We start from the raw sequence: 18,028 nt of genomic DNA, 5'->3' as shown, positions 1-18,028 counted from the left end.
TACATATATATATATATGTGTGACTGGAAGGTCACCAGTTTTATCCCCTTGTCCTTGAGCAAGACACCTAACCCCCAATTGCTCCCCACGCACCGTGGATTGGGCTGCCCACCACTCCGGGTAAGTGTGCTCACTGCCCCCTAGTGTCTGTGTTCACTAGTGTGTATGTGGTGTGTCACTGCATGGACGGGTTAAATGCAGAGGTGAAATTTCCTCATTGTGGGACTAATAAGGGTCACTTAATCTTAATCTTAATCTTAATCTTAATCCATCCATCCATCCATTTTCTAAGCCACTTCTCCGTCAGGGTCACGGGGGGGTGCTGGAGGCTATCCCAGTGGTCATCGGGCGGAAGGCAGGATACACCCTACACAGGTCGCCAGTCCATCACAGGGAAATCTTAGTCTTAATCTTAATCTTAGTCTTAATCTTAATCTTAATCTTAATAGTGTTATATGTAGATTTTTTATCTTTCTCTGCTGAAAAAAACAAAACAGCGCAGGCCAACATGACCACCTGGCCTAGTGGTGGTTCAGCTAGTCACCCAACATGGTCCTACTGGCTGACCGGCACACCAGCATCCAAAACACACCATATGCTGGTTTTGCTGGTCTTTGTTGGTCTTTCTAGGAGGGTTGCCATTTATCCCCCTCACTTTGTTGGCTCTGCTTTTAGCCGTCATTGATTTAATTGTTTATTTGTTTTTTTCTGAATTCCAGTCCTTGTTACTTAGCAATGCCAGCTGAGATCTCATCAATGATCTCTATAAATAACATCGAGCTTTAGTCTCTAACCACCTATTTTAGCTGAGTTTAACTTTTCTCTTTTATTCATTAGTATTAGTGTTAGTATTATTAATTGATTTCATTGTAATATTTTATGGCAGCTGTTTTATTTGACGTTATTTGTTTTACTTTTCTATTCCAGTAAATAATGACATTTTTTTAATGTCGTTTTCTTATTGCTTACTTTCTATTTACTTCATTTAAATGTGTTTTCATTATGTTTTATTGATATTTTATGCCTTTTTTCTCTTTGAGCTGTTATTTTTGAATTATTATTATTATTACTATTATTATTAATATTATATAAATCTTTGTTTTTATGATTTACATTTGTTTTAGTCACTTAATTTCATTTCAACCTTTTCAACTTTTTTCAAATGTAATTTGCTAATCTACATTGTAAATGAGCTAAAAATCACCCTGATCGATTGATTGATCGATTGATTGATTGATTGATCGATTGATTTTGTTTTTGTCTGCTTGTTTTCAGTAACTCATGTTCTTCTTTTGAGCCATGCCAATGTATGAAAGCTACACTCTTATAAAAGGTGGTGCTTTAAGGGTTCTTTAGTAATGAAAATGGTTCTACATAGAACCATGAGCACTTAAAGAACCCTATGCATGATTAAAGAGCTCTTCAGACTGATGGAGTGCTGCTGATACTTCGGATGGTTCATTACAGAACCTTTTAGAGAATGGTTCTTCTATGTGTTCTATATAGAACCCTTTTCAAAACCGTTCTCCATAGAACCGTCTATACGCACATTTTCCATCAATCTGAAGAACCCTTCATGATGCAAAGAACCCTTTAATCATGTAGAGGAGTCTTTGAGTGTCCATGGTTCTATATAGAGCCACCTTCTTCACTGAAGAACCCTTGAAGAACCGTCTGTTATAAGAGTGCTATGAAGTGACTTCGGCTCCTGTGTGATTTGCTTGATGAGCTCGTGGTCGACCTTTGGCCCAGACGGTGGACTTCCCCTCCCTGAGCGCGCGGTAATGAGCTCAGTGAAAGTCACTCACGTTGGCTCTGGACTCCTCACACCTGACACCTGGTGATCCGTCTGGAGCTCCGACAGCGTGTTTGGGATTTGAGTGGCTGAGTCATCCGTGCTGTTTGGGCTGCAGCCCTGAAGCTAAAACTGTGCTACTGTCGTCCTAATTAGCGTGGCTGCTTCAGCTTGACGCCGAGTCTAGAACTGGGTGCTACATACATGTGTTTAACTGATCAAATCAGTGGCGACTAGAACCCCTTCTGGTTCAGTCATTCAGCAGAAAGAACAGCAGGTTTACAGTAAATGCTCGGTTCTGAGCTGACGTCCCTGGACACGGTTCAAAAAGATGGTTCTTGGAGGGTTCCTTAGTTTCTACAGTTATATGTTTCTATACAGAACCATTAGCATGATTAAAGTGTTCTTTGCATCTTGAAAGAGTTCTTGGTTCTATATAGGAAACAAAAAATGGTGCTACTGTATATAGCACCAAAAAAGGGTTCTGCTATTGTATGAAGCTTGACAATCCTAGCGATAGCAGAACCCTTTTGTTGCTACATAGAACCCTTTTCAAAAAGGTTTTACAAGAAACCATCAAAGGGTTCTTGGTTCTACATAGAACCATTTTCTTCACTGAAGAACCCTCAAAGAAACATCTTTTTTTAAGAATGTACACATTAAAAGAAGGAAGGTTCTTCAAGGGTTCTTTAGTGAAGAAAATGAGTTCTTTGCATTGAGAAAGGCTTTTTTGGATTGTAGAGAATGTGGAGAATGTGCTGTAGACGGTTCTGTATAGAACCTTTCTGAAAAAAGTGTGTGTATATATATATAGCACCCAAAAGGTTCTTTTTTGATGTCAAGTTTGTGACAAAGGAATCTTTTAGGTGCTTTATAGAACCATATACAACACGTTCTTCATCAGTTCGAAGAACCGTTCTAAAGAACGCTTTCGTGATGCAAAGAACCAATTAGTCATGCAGAGGAGAGTTAATGGTTCTGCATGGAAAACAGAGGCTTTAATGGAATTCAGAACCATTGACTGCATTACAGTGAGGCAGGTGTTGCCATGGAAGCTTCCAGAGTGTTTTGTTTGTAATCATAGAATCATAAACCAAACAATCACGTCATGTAACACGTTCCATCATATAACACGTTCCATCATATAACACGTTCCGCCTTTCGTCTGTAGTAAAGGCCACTGCTGTGTTTGATGCTGAAGGTGGACCGACTCCATAGAGCGTCTCCTAAAGCCCGAGCCGGTCACCACTGACCACATGGACGTGCGTGAAGATGACAGAGGTGCCAGAAAGTGTAAGGTATGGTTTCATTTTTGACAAAAAGAGTTTAAGAAAACAAATTTTGGGGAATTCTGTTTGGTATTTCGGGTCAATTACAATTACAATTACACTTATAAAGTATTTACATGTGACCGTCACACAGGCCATGTGTTGCTGTGGTCAGGAGACCCTGGACTGCTCAGATTGTTTGTCATCTAAATGCAACAGACATTTGATATGAATTTAAATCTAGCAGAGACCTGGAAACCACGCGCTGTCGTACTTTTCAGAAACGGTCAGTCTGGAGAGCCTGTGAGCTGGAAGGGCAGTGATTTTGATGGTGAATCATTCTGTTGGTTATTACGAGCAAAAATAAAAAGGCGGACACGTTTATTTATTGATCCTCTGTCGCATCGGATTCAGGCTGAGGGCTAAAACTCTGATCAGCAAGACAGGCTTTATTTTTAATTACAAACTGAGTTGCATATTTAATATCAAATATTTTTAATACCCAAAGTCAAACAAGGACAGAGCCTAATTGTATTGATTTTATAATAACATTTGTCATATTTATCATTTATTTATCTGTTAAAATGCGTTTTAGGGTGTGTTTGGGAGATTTTGAGGGAAGAGGGAAAGTGCCCTCATCGTGTCGAACGGGCCGCTGCAGATTTATCGCCTCTTTGTTGGGATATGAAGCCCAAAAGCCGAGCAATAATATCAGGATTTTAGTCGAATTACTCACTGATGCTGACGTCACAGCTCGTCACAAGCCCCCTAGTGTGTGTGTGCTCACTAGTGTGTATGTGGTGTTTCACTTCACGGATGGGTTAAACGCGGAGGTGGAACTCCACAGTGTGCTAAACACAGTTGGCAAAAAGGTTCTAAAGCGTTGACCTGGTTTCCGCCAGTGTGTTATAGACTATAAATCCTAGTGAGTGCTATTACTGGTTAGCTACGTTAGCCTCGTAGCTCCAGTGCTAAAAGAGGAGAAACCTCAGACACTGATCAGCTACACTTGGGCTAAAGGGAGGACGGTGGAACATGCGACGCCTGTGTAATTCAGAGTTGGACATGTTTGAGATTTGGTGTAAAACGGCTGATTTAGAAATTCAGATTTATTTCCAGTGGTTCTGATTTTGTCTACAACACAAACATAGCCATTCTATTTACTATCTAAACCTAGCAGCATGTGTCCCGCCACCAGGAATGGATTCCAGGCCAAAACCATCTCAAATCCATCAAGAAAGACATCAAGGAATTCAGAACCAGTTCATGTAGGAACTTTCTGTGAGGAGCTTTTAGAGGGGGATGTCTGGTTCCCATCACCACCACTGTGAACAGTTCTGACCGGGCAAGTTTATCTAGAACGGAGCGTCTTCCTGAAGGCTCCGTGTTTACAGATAACAGTGTGTCGTACAGTATCAGAAACCACATCAGGATCTCTGTTAGAGACCCGGAACACCTGCACAGTTTTGAGGCGCAAAGCTTTCGCATTCAGCCTTCAATCATGCAGCGGTTACACGATCCTGATCCGGCCTGAGGCGCCAGCATGTAACTGCTGCGCGAATTCAGGAATTCAGGTGGTAGAAAAAATTTGAGTAAGAAGCTTCAGCAAGTTTGTGATTTAGGGACACATTTAGCACTGTGTTAATGAAGGGCAGGGTCATCACCATAGTGACGGCCCAAACTCAGACGGACTGGGAATGAGTGGGGCGGAGGAGGCCGGTGGACGTCTGGGGGGCAGGTGTGTCATCTGTGCATCATCATGCGTCACACGAACAGCGCACTGAACTCTCGACATGTAGAACCAGCATCTGGTGGTCATCCCTTCTTAATACAGCACTGTGTGAAAGTCAGAGACCAGCTGGAAAACACAGTAGTTTCTCACATTTGTGGGTTTCTTTGGTCTCTCGTGCTCCACCTTGCTTGTTTGGAGAGTCTCTGACTATTGGAGGATCATGTAGCCCCAACACTTCACCCCACCCCTCTGTCTCAACAAGAATCGGGACACCCCACCCCTAGACGGGAACCCGCAAAACAGAGGGTAGGGCTAAGTGGTAGGGGTGAGGGGTGAGAAGGGACTGGCCCTTAGTGTGTCCACTCCTTGCCTTTATTACAGCTTCTATTCTTCTCTTCAGGACTTTGTTTCTCAAATAATTCTGCATCGTTATTTTTATACACCTCCAAAAGTCTTAGAAGTTGCTTTTTGCATTTTCTGCCTTTTATGATCCAAGTGATTTGCAAATTTACGCTTAGTGGTCAACAAAACTTCACAAACCTTTTCTGTGCAAATGAAAACAGAGCAAATCCAACTCATTAACAGCCGCTCTTATCTACAGCATCCAGATCCAAACATCTGCACAGCTTCCCAGTTTCTCCACCTGTTTCAATGTTCTGAAGCCCTTCAGAAGCGCACTCAGGTGTATTGGGGGGTTCAGGATCACCTGAAATTACATTACATATTTAGTTGATTTTGCAAGTGGAAATAAATGAACACATTTTCTGAGGGAAGGAAACGTAAACGTGGCATTTTTCTGCTGTTTTTAGTGCGTAAGTTTAACATATTGACCAATACATTTTTTAAAAATGAACTGGACCTTCTTTGAACACCTAGAAGGTCACAAATTTGAAAACGTTTTAAAGTTTGAAGGCAAACGTGACAATGGATCACCAATGACGCGTTACGTTTCATGCATGCAGATGATCGTTATGGCAAAACCCTCAGAAACGGTATCCTCAGAAAAGCTTGCTGTGAACTACTACTACTAATCCCCTCGACTCTAAACACTGCTACTGATCTTTAGACTGAAAAGGCTGAAGTGCAGGAGACCCTGGAGACTGACGTGTACAGGAGACCACGTTTTGTATGTCCAGCTCTACTGACCTACAAGCCTGAGTCAAAGCAACCTTTAGAAAAGGTAACCCAGCACTCAGAGTCCACATCCATCATCCACCACAGAGAAACCATCCTGATGTTCAAAAGGCTGATCACTGGATCTGAACAAAAACGTTATTTCCCGTTGTAGCTGTGATGTCCAGTGAACAGTAGTGGCTAACAGATGAAACGTGTTTATGAGCTGCTTTTCAGGTCCCAGTGGAGTCCACTGGAGAGCGCTCTAGTGACCAGATGACCATTCAGTGTGACTTCTGTCAGAAAACTATTACACCGTTCATCAGCAGAGAAGAAATCGAGAACAACCCCAACGCTGAGCAGGTGGGACATCAGCAGTGGTGGGACAACACACATACAGTAGAACATCAACATCTGGCATAGTTATATACCCTCCACAGTCAGACTACCAGAGCTACAGTAACGTGGCCATACACCAGGGTAGGCGTTTCTGATAAAGTGGCCAGTGCATAGAAGCACAAGGTAGGTGTTTCTGATAAAATGGCCAGGAAGCACAAGGTGGGTGTTTCCAATAAAGTGGCCAGTGAATGAAGGAAAAAAGGTAGGTGTTTCTAATAAAGTGGCCAGGTATGCGCAAGGTGGGTGTTTCCAATAAAGTGGACAGGAAGCACAAGGTGGGTGTTTCTAATAAAGTGGCCAGGTAGTGTAGCGGACTGACTTCATTATAATGCCCTGTCTGTGTGAGCAGCTGTTCTGCTGTGCTGCTGCCTGGGCAGTGAGGAAGCTCCTGCTGGACGTGGAGCGGACGTTGGAGGCTGGGCAGATCAGAGGGAGGATTAACGTTAGGACTCCAAACACGACCAAACACGCTAAAAGAGCAGCGAAGGACAGAGCTGAGACCAGGTCTGGCAGAACATACTCTGGTCATGTGGGTCAGTGTAGCTCTGGCTGTTGTTGCGTGTTCTGCACTGAAAGCTCCTGTAAGGTGAGGCTCACAGGTGATTCTGTTCCAGGCTGAGAGAGACGGAGCTTCAGAGAGCAGCAGAGTCCAGCAACCAGAACCGCCTTCAGTCAGGTAGGTCCAGGGCTGGTGTTGCATGGGGACACAACATGAGACACAACCTGAAGGTTATTATTTTTTTCTCATCTTTATTATATTATTTATTATTTATTATCTTTGAAAAGTTATTTACCCAACATATAGCCTAGTTGCCCCGCCCATTCAGCCTACAGCAGTTTAGCCCCACCTATTCCACCTACAGCAGTTTAGCCACGCCCATTCAGCCTACAGCAGTTTAGTCCCACCCATTCCGCCTACAGCATCTTAGCCCCGCCCATTCAGCCTACAACCGTTTAGCCCCGCCCATTCCGCCTACAGCAGCGTAGCCCCGCCCGTTCCGCCTACAGCATCTTAGCCCCGCCCATTCAGCCTACAGACGTTTAGCCCCGCCCAGACTGCTTTCTAAATAAGGTGCACCATAGAGCAGCCAATCAGCACATAGCTCATATAAGCGGAGCTTTGAAAATGACCATGTAAAAATTAACTATGACCATCTTTAATCATCACAATAACTGGAGCTTATAATAAAATAGTACGGAAAAGTAGGATATTTGCCCTTTAATGGCAGAATTCATTACTTTCTCACCTGTATTTCACTCTTCTTCACTAAGGTGGCTCGCAGTTCACAAAGATTTCCTACAGACTGTCAGACGAGGTTTGGACCAATCAGGAGGAGCCGCTGGACCATCACCTGGAGGTTAATGAGACCACTGATGCGCCTGCTCTTCCAGGGAATCTTCCGAGTGTGGAGCCAACGGTGATTCATGTTTCTGAGCTTTAAAGAGCTTTTAAGATGTTCACTTTACTGAACGATCCTCATGTAAAGTGCAGCGAGTGAAAGACTCTCTAGCTGTTCGTCCACCTCTGCTGTGAACGCTACTAGGCGTGAACCCCCGTCTGCTGGGCCTGAAGTGCCTGCGTCCGCGTCCTTGCGTGGAGTGTGTTTCAGGCCTTATTCATACAGGCGTTTCAATAGCGAGCCCATATAACAACTACTGGGCAGCTCAGGAGCCCACAGTTATGTTTTCAGTGAAGAGCAGGACTTTCCTCATAAACAGACGCCAGGTTGAGTGTTACGATGTTCTCCTTCACTTCCCAACCAGAGACGTTGTCCTCCTCTATAACGTCGCTGAAAACAACCCGTCATCAGCCACATTTCAGACGGAGTTCTGCATTAATAGATGAAAGCAGTTATAGACAAACGTGAGTTCATCATGTGACATCGTTAACTCAACAAGCTGCGTCCACTCGAAACACACACACACACACACACACACACACACACACACACACACACACACACACATTTCTAAGCCGCTTCTCCCTCAGGGTCGCGGGGGGTGCTGGAGCCAGCGGTCACTGGACAGAAGGCAGGATACACCCTGGACAGGTCGCCAGTCCATCGCAGGGACATTCACACACACACACACACACACACACACACACACACACACACACACACACACTCACACCTAGGGGTGATTTAGTGTGTCCAGTCGGCCTGACTGCATGTCTTTGGACTGTGGGAGGAAACCGGAGAACCTGGAGGAAACCCACGCAGACACTGGGAGAACATGCAAACTCCACACAGAGAGGACCCCGGTTACCCGGCCGGGGAATCGAACCCAGACCCTCCTCGCTGTGTGGCGACTGCGCTACCCACTTCAAGGGTTAAAGACCTATATAGAACCACGAACACACAAAGAACCTTTTGTATGATTAAAGGGTTCTTTGCATGATGAAATGGTTCTTTAGATCGATTGAGAATGTGTTGTACATGGTTCTATATAGAAAAAGGATTCTATATTGCACCAAAAGGGTTCTCCTACTGTTACAATGTGCTTATATAGAACCCTTTTCAAAAATGTTCTCTATAGAACCATGCAAAACCAATGTCCATTTATCTGAATAACCTTTTAATAACACAAAGATCCCTTTAATTACACATGTATTCATGGTTCTATATAGAACCATTGTCTTTACTAAAGAACCCTTGAAGAACCACTTTTTTGAAGTGTGTATTACACAGTGACCTGCCCTCGTATGTTGATATACGACCTTCTCTTTCTTTACAGAAGGGTCACGTGCTCATGAAGTTCTATCCTGACGGATCCACTTTCCTGGTTCTCTTTCCGAATGGAACGGGATCCGTGTTGTATCCTTCCAGTAACTGCTAATTTAAAAAAATCACCCTTTCCCTCTTTCTTCTCTTCAACACTGCAGTAAAATTGAGTCCTCGGGACAGTTTACAGCTCTGAGAGGAACACGTTCTGTTTTTCCTTTAAAGCTGTTGATGTCAGATAGAGACTTTTACTCGCACCGAAAGAAACTCAATTTATTTTCTTCAGAAGTGCCATAAAAGCCTCCCCCGAAGCGGCCACTGCTTCGCTCTCACCGCGTCCCTTAACTGTATCAGTTATCCCTCCGGCGCCCCGGCGCTCATAATCTCCTCAGCGGAGGCCGGAGACTCCATCTACATCGTAATGGAGGACAAGCAGCAGCAGGCCGGCATGCTGGCCATCTTTACGTCCAAAGGCCGGTCGACATGCTACTATCCCAAAGGACGGATCAGGTACATCGTTCACCAACACAACGACCACTCAGTCGGTCACTACAGAGCCTGTCAATCGTTTTCATTGGCATAAACTGTTTTCTTATACAGTAATCCAAGTGTTCTGCATAACTCACGGTTCAGACGTCTTTACAGTGGTGGTGATGGGAACCAGGCGTCGCCATGACTACAACACAGATATAGACACTTTATTTACCATCCAGAACCACCAGAGAACCTACACGAGTCTTCTGAGCTTATATGGAATGCTGATGATGGAAAACAGTGGAAAATCTGGAATAATGAGTTTTCTTTGGGGACTATTTTGCCGCACAGCGCCCTGCATGTCTCCCTCCACCATGAATGGAGTTGAAGTTCTCTAAACTCTCATAAAACAGCGTCTCAGTCATCAGGCAGTGAATTCAGAACCAGTTCATGTAGGAACTTTCTGTGAGGAGCTTTTAGAGGGACGTCTGTTTCCTATCACCTCCACTGTGAACGGTTCTGACTCGGTAAGTTTATCTAGAACCGCTCAGAACCGCTCTGAATGACACTGTTTAAATCTTGAAAAGCTAATTATGCAGAAATATTGCAAAATTGGTGGAATTCCCCTTTAATGAAGGTTTATCTTTCACGGTAGCACAACTGCATCAGATAATACATCATTTAAAGTCGTCTTTCCTGTAGAATCTCACTAGAATATCCTTATATGTCTGCTTTCCTCGCACCAACTAACCACAGCTTTCTATGTGACAAGAGTCCGACCCCTAAACGCCGACTACTGATTTTAAGTTAAGTGATACTTTATTAATCCCACAAACGGGAAATTCCACCTCCACATTTCACCCATCTGTGAAGTGAAACACCACATACACACTAGTGAGCACACACACACACTAGAGGGCAGTGAACACACTTGCCCGGAGCGGTGGGCAGCCCTATCCACGGTGCCCGGGGAGCAGTTGGGGGTTTGGTGTCTTGGGGGTTTGGTGTCTTGCTCAAGGACACCTCAGTCATGGACTGTCAGCTCTGGGGATTGAACCAGCAACCTTCCGGTCTCAGGGCCAGTTCCCTGACCTCCAGCCCACGACTGCCCAACTTCAGTCCATGTTAATAGATAACAGTGTGCTGGAAGGTCAGAAACCTCATAATTATTTACTAATTACTTAACAGCACGGTTTGAGACACGAGTGTGATGACGTAGACAATTAGAGCAATGCTAATTAGCGTACTAATGAGCTTCTCTTACTTGTTAGCTACATCAGCCTCATCGCTCCAGTGCTGAAACTAAAGACGTCTCGATGGCTCGACTACGTTTAGGGGGAGGCTGTATTTTCTGCTGAGCTGTCGCTTTAAGGTTTGGTGTTTGTGCAGGTTGAACCTTACCCAGCTAGGGGGGACGTACTGGACGGAGGCGGGGGCTCTGCAGCGCCGCTGGACCTGGCCGTACCCGGAGACGCGCTTCCCCCCGATGTTCATGGCCTTAAACAAACATGTGAGCCTGCGGATCCACAACCAGCGGCGCGTCTGCCTCAGATTCACTGCCCACCGAAACAGAGTTCGCTTTAACCTGGGCTCCAAACACAAGGTTCGCTCTCACGAACACCGCGCGCTGAGCGGTCAGGCACTTTAGACACTGACTCACGAACACCGCGCGCTGAGCGGTCAGGCACTTTAGACACTGACTCACGAACACCGCGCGCTGAGCGGTCAGGCACTTTAGACACTGACTCACGAACACCGCGCGCTGAGCGGTCAGGCACTTTAGACACTGACTCACGAACACCGCGCGCTGAGCGGTCAGTCACTTTAGACAGTGACTCACGAACACCGCGCGCTGAGCGGTCAGTCACTTTAGACACTGACTCACGAACACCGCGCGCTGAGCGGTCAGGCACTTTAGACACTGACTCACGAACACCGAGCGCTGAGCGGTCAGGCACTTTAGACACTGACTCACGAACACCGCGCGCTGAGCGGTCAGGCACTTTAGACACTGACTCACGAACACCGCGCGCTGAGCGGTCAGTCACTTTAGACACTGACTCACGAACACCGCGCGCTGAGCGGTCAGTCACTTTAGACACTGACTCACGAACACCGCGCGCTGAGCGGTCAGTCACTTTAGACAGTGACTCACGAACACCGCGCGCTGAGCGGTCAGTCACTTTAGACACTGACTCACGAACACCGCGCGCTGAGCGGTCAGTCACTTTAGACACTGACTCACGAACACCGCGCGCTGAGCGGTCAGTCACTTTAGACAGTGACTCACGAACACCGCGCGCTGAGCGGTCAGTCACTTTAGACAGTGACTCACGAACACCGCGCGCTGAGCGGTCAGTCACTTTAGACACTGACTCACGAACACCGCGCGCTGAGCGGTCAGTCACTTTAGACACTGACTCACGAACACCGCGCGCTGAGCGGTCAGTCACTTTAGACAGTGACTCACGAACACCGCGCGCTGAGCGGTCAGTCACTTTAGACACTGACTCACGAACACCGCGCGCTGAGCGGTCAGTCACTTTAGACAGTGACTCACGAACACCGCGCGCTGAGCGGTCAGTCACTTTAGATACTGACTCACGAACACCGCACGCTGAGCGGTCAGTCACTTTAGACAGTGACTCACGAACACCGCGCGCTGAGCGGTCAGTCACTTTAGACAGTGACTCACGAACACCGCGCGCTGAGCGGTCAGTCACTTTAGACAGTGACTCACGAACACCGCGCGCTGAGCGGTCAGTCACTTTAGACACTGACTCACGAACACCGCGCGCTGAGCGGTCAGTCACTTTAGATACTGACTCACGAACACCGCGCGCTGAGCGGTCAGTCACTTCAGACACTGACTCACGAACACCGCACGCTGAGCGGTCAGTCACTTTAGATACTGACTCACGAACACCGCGCGCTGAGCGGTCAGTCACTTCAGACACTGACTCACGAACACCGCACGCTGAGCGGTCAGTCACTTTAGACACTGACTCACGAACACCGCGCGCTGAGCGGTCAGTCACTTTAGATACTGACTCACGAACACCGCCCGCTGAGCGGTCAGTCACTTCAGACACTGACTCACGAACACCGCACGCTGAGCGGTCAGTCACTTTAGACACTGACTCACGAACACCGCGTGCTGAGCGGTCAGTCACTTTAGATACTGACTCACGAACACCGCGCGCTGAGCGGTCAGTCACTTCAGACACTGACTCACGAACACCGCACGCTGAGCGGTCAGTCACTTTAGACACTGACTCACGAACACCGCGTGCTGAGCGGTCAGTCACTTTAGACATTGACTCACGAACACCGCGCGCTGAGCGGTCAGTCACTTTAGACATTGACTCACGAACACCGCGCGCTGAGCGGTCAGGCACTTTAGACACTGACTCACGAACACCGCGCGCTGAGCGGTCAGTCACTTTAGACACTGACTCACGAACACCGCGCGCTGAGCGGTCAGTCACTTTAGACACTGACTCACGAACACCGCGCGCTGAGCGGTCAGTCACTTTAGACACTGACTCACGAACACCGCGTGCTGAGCGGTCAGTCACTTTAGATACTGACTCACGAACACCGCGCGCTGAGCGGTCAGTCACTTTAGACAGTGACTCACGAACACCGCGCGCTGAGCGGTCAGGCACTTTAGACACTGACTCACGAACACCGCGCGCTGAGCGGTCAGTCACTTTAGACAGTGACTCACGAACACCGCGCGCTGAGCGGTCAGTCACTTTAGACACTGACTCACGAACACCGCGCGCTGAGCGGTCAGTCACTTTAGATACTGACTCACGAACACCGCGCGCTGAGCGGTCAGTCACTTTAGACAGTGACTCACGAACACCGCGCGCTGAGCGGTCAGTCACTTTAGACAGTGACTCACGAACACCGCGCGCTGAGCGGTCAGTCACTTTAGACACTGACTCACGAACACCGCGCGCTGAGCGGTCAGTCACTTTAGATACTGACTCACGAACACCGCGCGCTGAGCGGTCAGTCACTTCAGACACTGACTCACGAACACCGCGCGCTGAGCGGTCAGTCACTTTAGACAGTGACTCACGAACACCGCGCGCTGAGCGGTCAGTCACTTTAGACAGTGACTCACGAACACCGCGCGCTGAGCGGTCAGTCACTTTAGACACTGACTCACGAACACCGCGCGCTGAGCGGTCAGTCACTTTAGATACTGACTCACGAACACCGCGCGCTGAGCGGTCAGTCACTTCAGACACTGACTCACGAACACCGCACGCTGAGCGGTCAGTCACTTTAGACACTGACTCACGAACACCGCGTGCTGAGCGGTCAGTCACTTTAGACAGTGACTCACGAACACCGCGTGCTGAGCGGTCAGTCACTTTAGATACTGACTTCAGTGAATATTAATGTCAAAATACACCTACAATAATGCTAATTCCTGCTAGCGCCCCTATGGGATTTCTCATAGAATATTAGCACTAAGCTAATGGAAATTCACACAAACATGATTTTTCTGTTAGAAATCTGCTTAAACATTGACACTGAAAGAAAAGACATTCAGCGCGTTTTACTTCAGTATTTAAAATGAGATTTTTGGTATGTACCAATTTTACAATCGCCATTAGCTTGGCGCAAACATTATATCAGAAATGCCATAGGGGCGCTAGCAGAAATTAGCATTATCGTTATGCACTAATTGTCCCATTTCAACGCGGCATTATAGAACATATCACTGTCTAGAACTAAATTTAGAACATTTCTGAGCACAAGTTCTCAGCTTGGCTCTTCAGCCTGCTCTTATTGTGTGTTTCTCCAGCTGAGTCACCCCGAGGGTCCGGCAGCCTCCACCACACACAGGCCAGCAGCCTGAGCATCCCACCGGATGACCTGGAGGTTAAAAGTCATTGGCCAGCATTAAAACACTGAAAACCACTCATTAAATACAGCACTGAACCTAAAAAACAGCTCTGTTCAATTGTCTCAACTAGAACTTTACTACACACCTCTGAGCCAAAACACTACGACCACTCACAGATGAAGTGAATGATGATGATGATAACAGCGAAAGTGAAGGTCCGGGATGGATTAGACGTCTCAAAATTCCCTGAAAATAAACTTATTATGACGTTATGTTGATTGTAAGGGTAAAACAGACTCTCCAATCCAGACTCAGTGAAGCTGATTGTTTATCAGCTTCTGTCTCTGGTGTTTTTAACTAACTAGAGCTGCAGCTCTGCTCTGCCTCAGGGTGGCGCTGTAGCAGACTGGCTCACCCAGTTGGTTCTTCATAGCCTAGAAACCGTAACTCTGCCCGAATTCCTCTGAAACACTTTCCAATGAGATGCAGCAGATCTGAAAACCGGAAAACTCATCCAGTTTCCCAAGAGTTTGGAGTGAAGAGAGACTGTTCGTCATTCCTCACACTGAAGACCGGAGAGGAGATGAGGAAGATCTCAGTTACTGCGAGGAAGAGCGCAGAACCGCACTAGAACAGAGACTCTACAGAAGAGGAGATGAGGAAGATCTCAGTTACTGTGAGGAAGAACGCAGAACCGCACTAGAACAGAGACTCTACAGAAGAGGAGACGAGGAAGATCTCAGTTACTGTGAGGAAGAGCGCAGAACCGCACTAGAACAGAGACTCTACAGAAGAGGAGACGAGGAAGATCTCAGTTACTGTGAGGAAGAGCGCAGAACCGCACTAGAACAGAGACTCTACAGAAGAGGAGACGAGGAAGATCTCAGTTACTGCGAGGAAGAGCGCAGAACCGCACTAGAACAGAGACTCTACAGAAGAGGAGACGAGGAAGATCTCAGTTACTGCGAGGAAGAGCGAAGAACCGCACTAGAACAGAGAGTCTACAGAAGAGGAGACGAGGAAGATCTCAGTTACTGTGAGGAAGAGCGCAGAACCGCACTAGAACAGAGACTCTACAGAAGAGGAGACGAGGAAGATCTCAGTTACTGCGAGGAAGAGCGCAGAACCGCACTAGAACAGAGACTCTACAGAAGAGGAGACGAGGAAGATCTCAGTTACTGTGAGGAAGAGCGCAGAACCGCACTAGAACAGAGACTCTACAGAAGAGGAGACGAGGAAGATCTCAGTTACTGCGAGGAAGAGCGCAGAACCGCACTAGAACAGAGACTCTATAGAAGAGGAGACGAGGAAGATCTCAGTTACTGCGAGGAAGAGCGCAGAACCGCACTAGAACAGAGACTCTACAGTAGAGGAGACGAGGAAGATCTCAGTTACTGTGAGGAAGAGCGCAGAACCGCACTAGAACAGAGACTCTACAGAAGAGGAGACGAGGAAGATCTCAGTTACTGTGAGGAAGAGCGCAGAACCGCACTAGAACAGAGACTCTACAGAAGAGGAGACGAGGAAGATCTCAGTTACTGTGAGGAAGAGCGCAGAACCGCACGAGAACAGAGACTATACAGAAGAGGAGACGAGGAAGATCTCAGTTACTGCGAGGAAGACTACAGAACCGCACTAGAACAGAGACTCTACAGAAGAGGAGACGAGGAAGATCTCAGTTACTGTGAGGAAGAGCGCAGAACCGCACTAGAACAGAGACTCTACAGTAGAGGAGATGAGGAAGATCTCAGTTACCGTGAGGAAGAGCGCAGAACCGCACTAGAACAGAGACTCTATAGAAGAGGAGACGAGGAAGATCTCAGTTACTGTGAGGAAGAGCGCAGAACCGCACTAGAACAGAGACTCTACAGAAGAGGAGACGAGGAAGATCTCAGTTACTGCGAGGAAGAGCGCAGAACCGCACTAGAACAGAGACTCTACAGAAGAGGAGATGAGGAAGATCTCAGTTACTGTGAGGAAGAGCGCAGAACCTCAATAGAGCAGAGACTCTACAGAAGAGGAGACGAGGAAGATCTCAGTTACTGTGAGGAAGAGCGCAGAACCGCACTAGAACAGAGACTCTACAGTAGAGGAGATGAGGAAGATCTCAGTTACCGTGAGGAAGAGCGCAGAACCGCACTAGAACAGAGACTCTATAGAAGAGGAGACGAGGAAGATCTCAGTTACTGTGAGGAAGAGCGCAGAACCGCACTAGAACAGAGACTCTACAGAAGAGGAGACGAGGAAGATCTCAGTTACTGTGAGGAAGAGCGCAGAACCTCAATAGAGCAGAGACTCTACAGAAGAGGAGACGAGGAAGATCTCAGTTATTGTGAGGAAGAGCGCAGGACCGCACTAGAACAGAGACTCTACAGAAGAGGAGACGAGGAAGATCTCAGTTACTGTGAGGAAGAGCGCAGAACCGCACTAGAACAGAGACTCTATAGAAGAGGAGACGAGGAAGATCTCAGTTACTGTGAGGAAGAGCGCAGAACCGCACTAGAACAGAGACTCTACAGTAGAGGAGATGAGGAAGATCTCAGTTACTGTGAGGAAGAGCGCAGAACCGCACTAGAACAGAGACTCTACAGAAGAGGAGACGAGGAAGATCTCAGTTACTGTGAGGAAGAGCGCAGAACCGCACTAGAACAGAGACTCTACAGAAGAGGAGACGAGGAAGATCTCAGTTACTGTGAGGAAGAGCGCAGAACCTCAATAGAGCAGAGACTCTACAGAAGAGGAGACGAGGAAGATCTCAGTTACTGCGAGGAAGAGCGCAGAACCGCACTAGAACAGAGACTCTATAGAAGAGGAGACGAGGAAGATCTCAGTTACTGTGAGGAAGAGCGCAGAACCGCTTATTATCCTCACATTCCAAACCGCGTACTAGCTCTCTGAATAGTCTGCAAAAGTAGTGCTTATCCTATTAGAAGTGCACTCATTAGTGTAGTAGGCGAAGAAGCGTGTGGTTTGGGACGCGGCGTTAGATCAGCTGCTTTAATGGCTGATTACCTCCCTGCAGAGGTTTGAGGTATTTGCTGATTAAGGAGCATTTATTGAAGTAAATTAATGGCTTTATTGATGTGAATTCACGCAGTTATTGAGGCTGATTTTGGCTCCATATTTTGAGATTCGTTCTCCGCTTATGGAACCTCAGTGTAGCTCCATTTAAGGTGGAACGGAAAATTCAGGTGAGAATCTGGTGAATAAGAAGCTTCGTCTTTATTTCTGTGTGAGTTTATTATTTGAGAGTTTTGGCGGTTTTGCAGCCGCTTTTATTAGTTTTTATAAAATCTCACACTGGAATGTTCTGAACTCTGGAGATGTGCAGGTCATACGGATCCACCAGTCAGCTGATCTTCTCCTCGTAGTGTTTCTGGAGACGCCTCTAGTGTCCTCATGTCAGTTGATGTGTTTGTGGTCACTCTGGTCAGTGTTGTTGGTGTTTATTCTCCTGCAGGGCTGCATCTGCAGTAACGGTGATGAGACGAGCTCCATCAGAGCTGAGCTACAGCTCACCCTCCACCATGGAGACCCGGCCTTCTTTGAGTTTATCAGCTTATAGAACGTCTAAAACTGAATCTCAGGTTTATCAACACTTGGCCAATCAAAGTGAACCGTAACTCTGTCTGGATGAGTGACGTCACTCTCCCTCTG

Source organism: Pygocentrus nattereri, chromosome 6 (genome assembly GCF_015220715.1).
Source record: "Pygocentrus nattereri isolate fPygNat1 chromosome 6, fPygNat1.pri, whole genome shotgun sequence".
NCBI classification, from domain to species: Eukaryota; Metazoa; Chordata; class Actinopteri; order Characiformes; family Serrasalmidae; genus Pygocentrus; species Pygocentrus nattereri.
The sequence above is the reverse complement of the archived record's forward strand: the minus strand, read 5'-3'. Positions refer to the sequence as shown.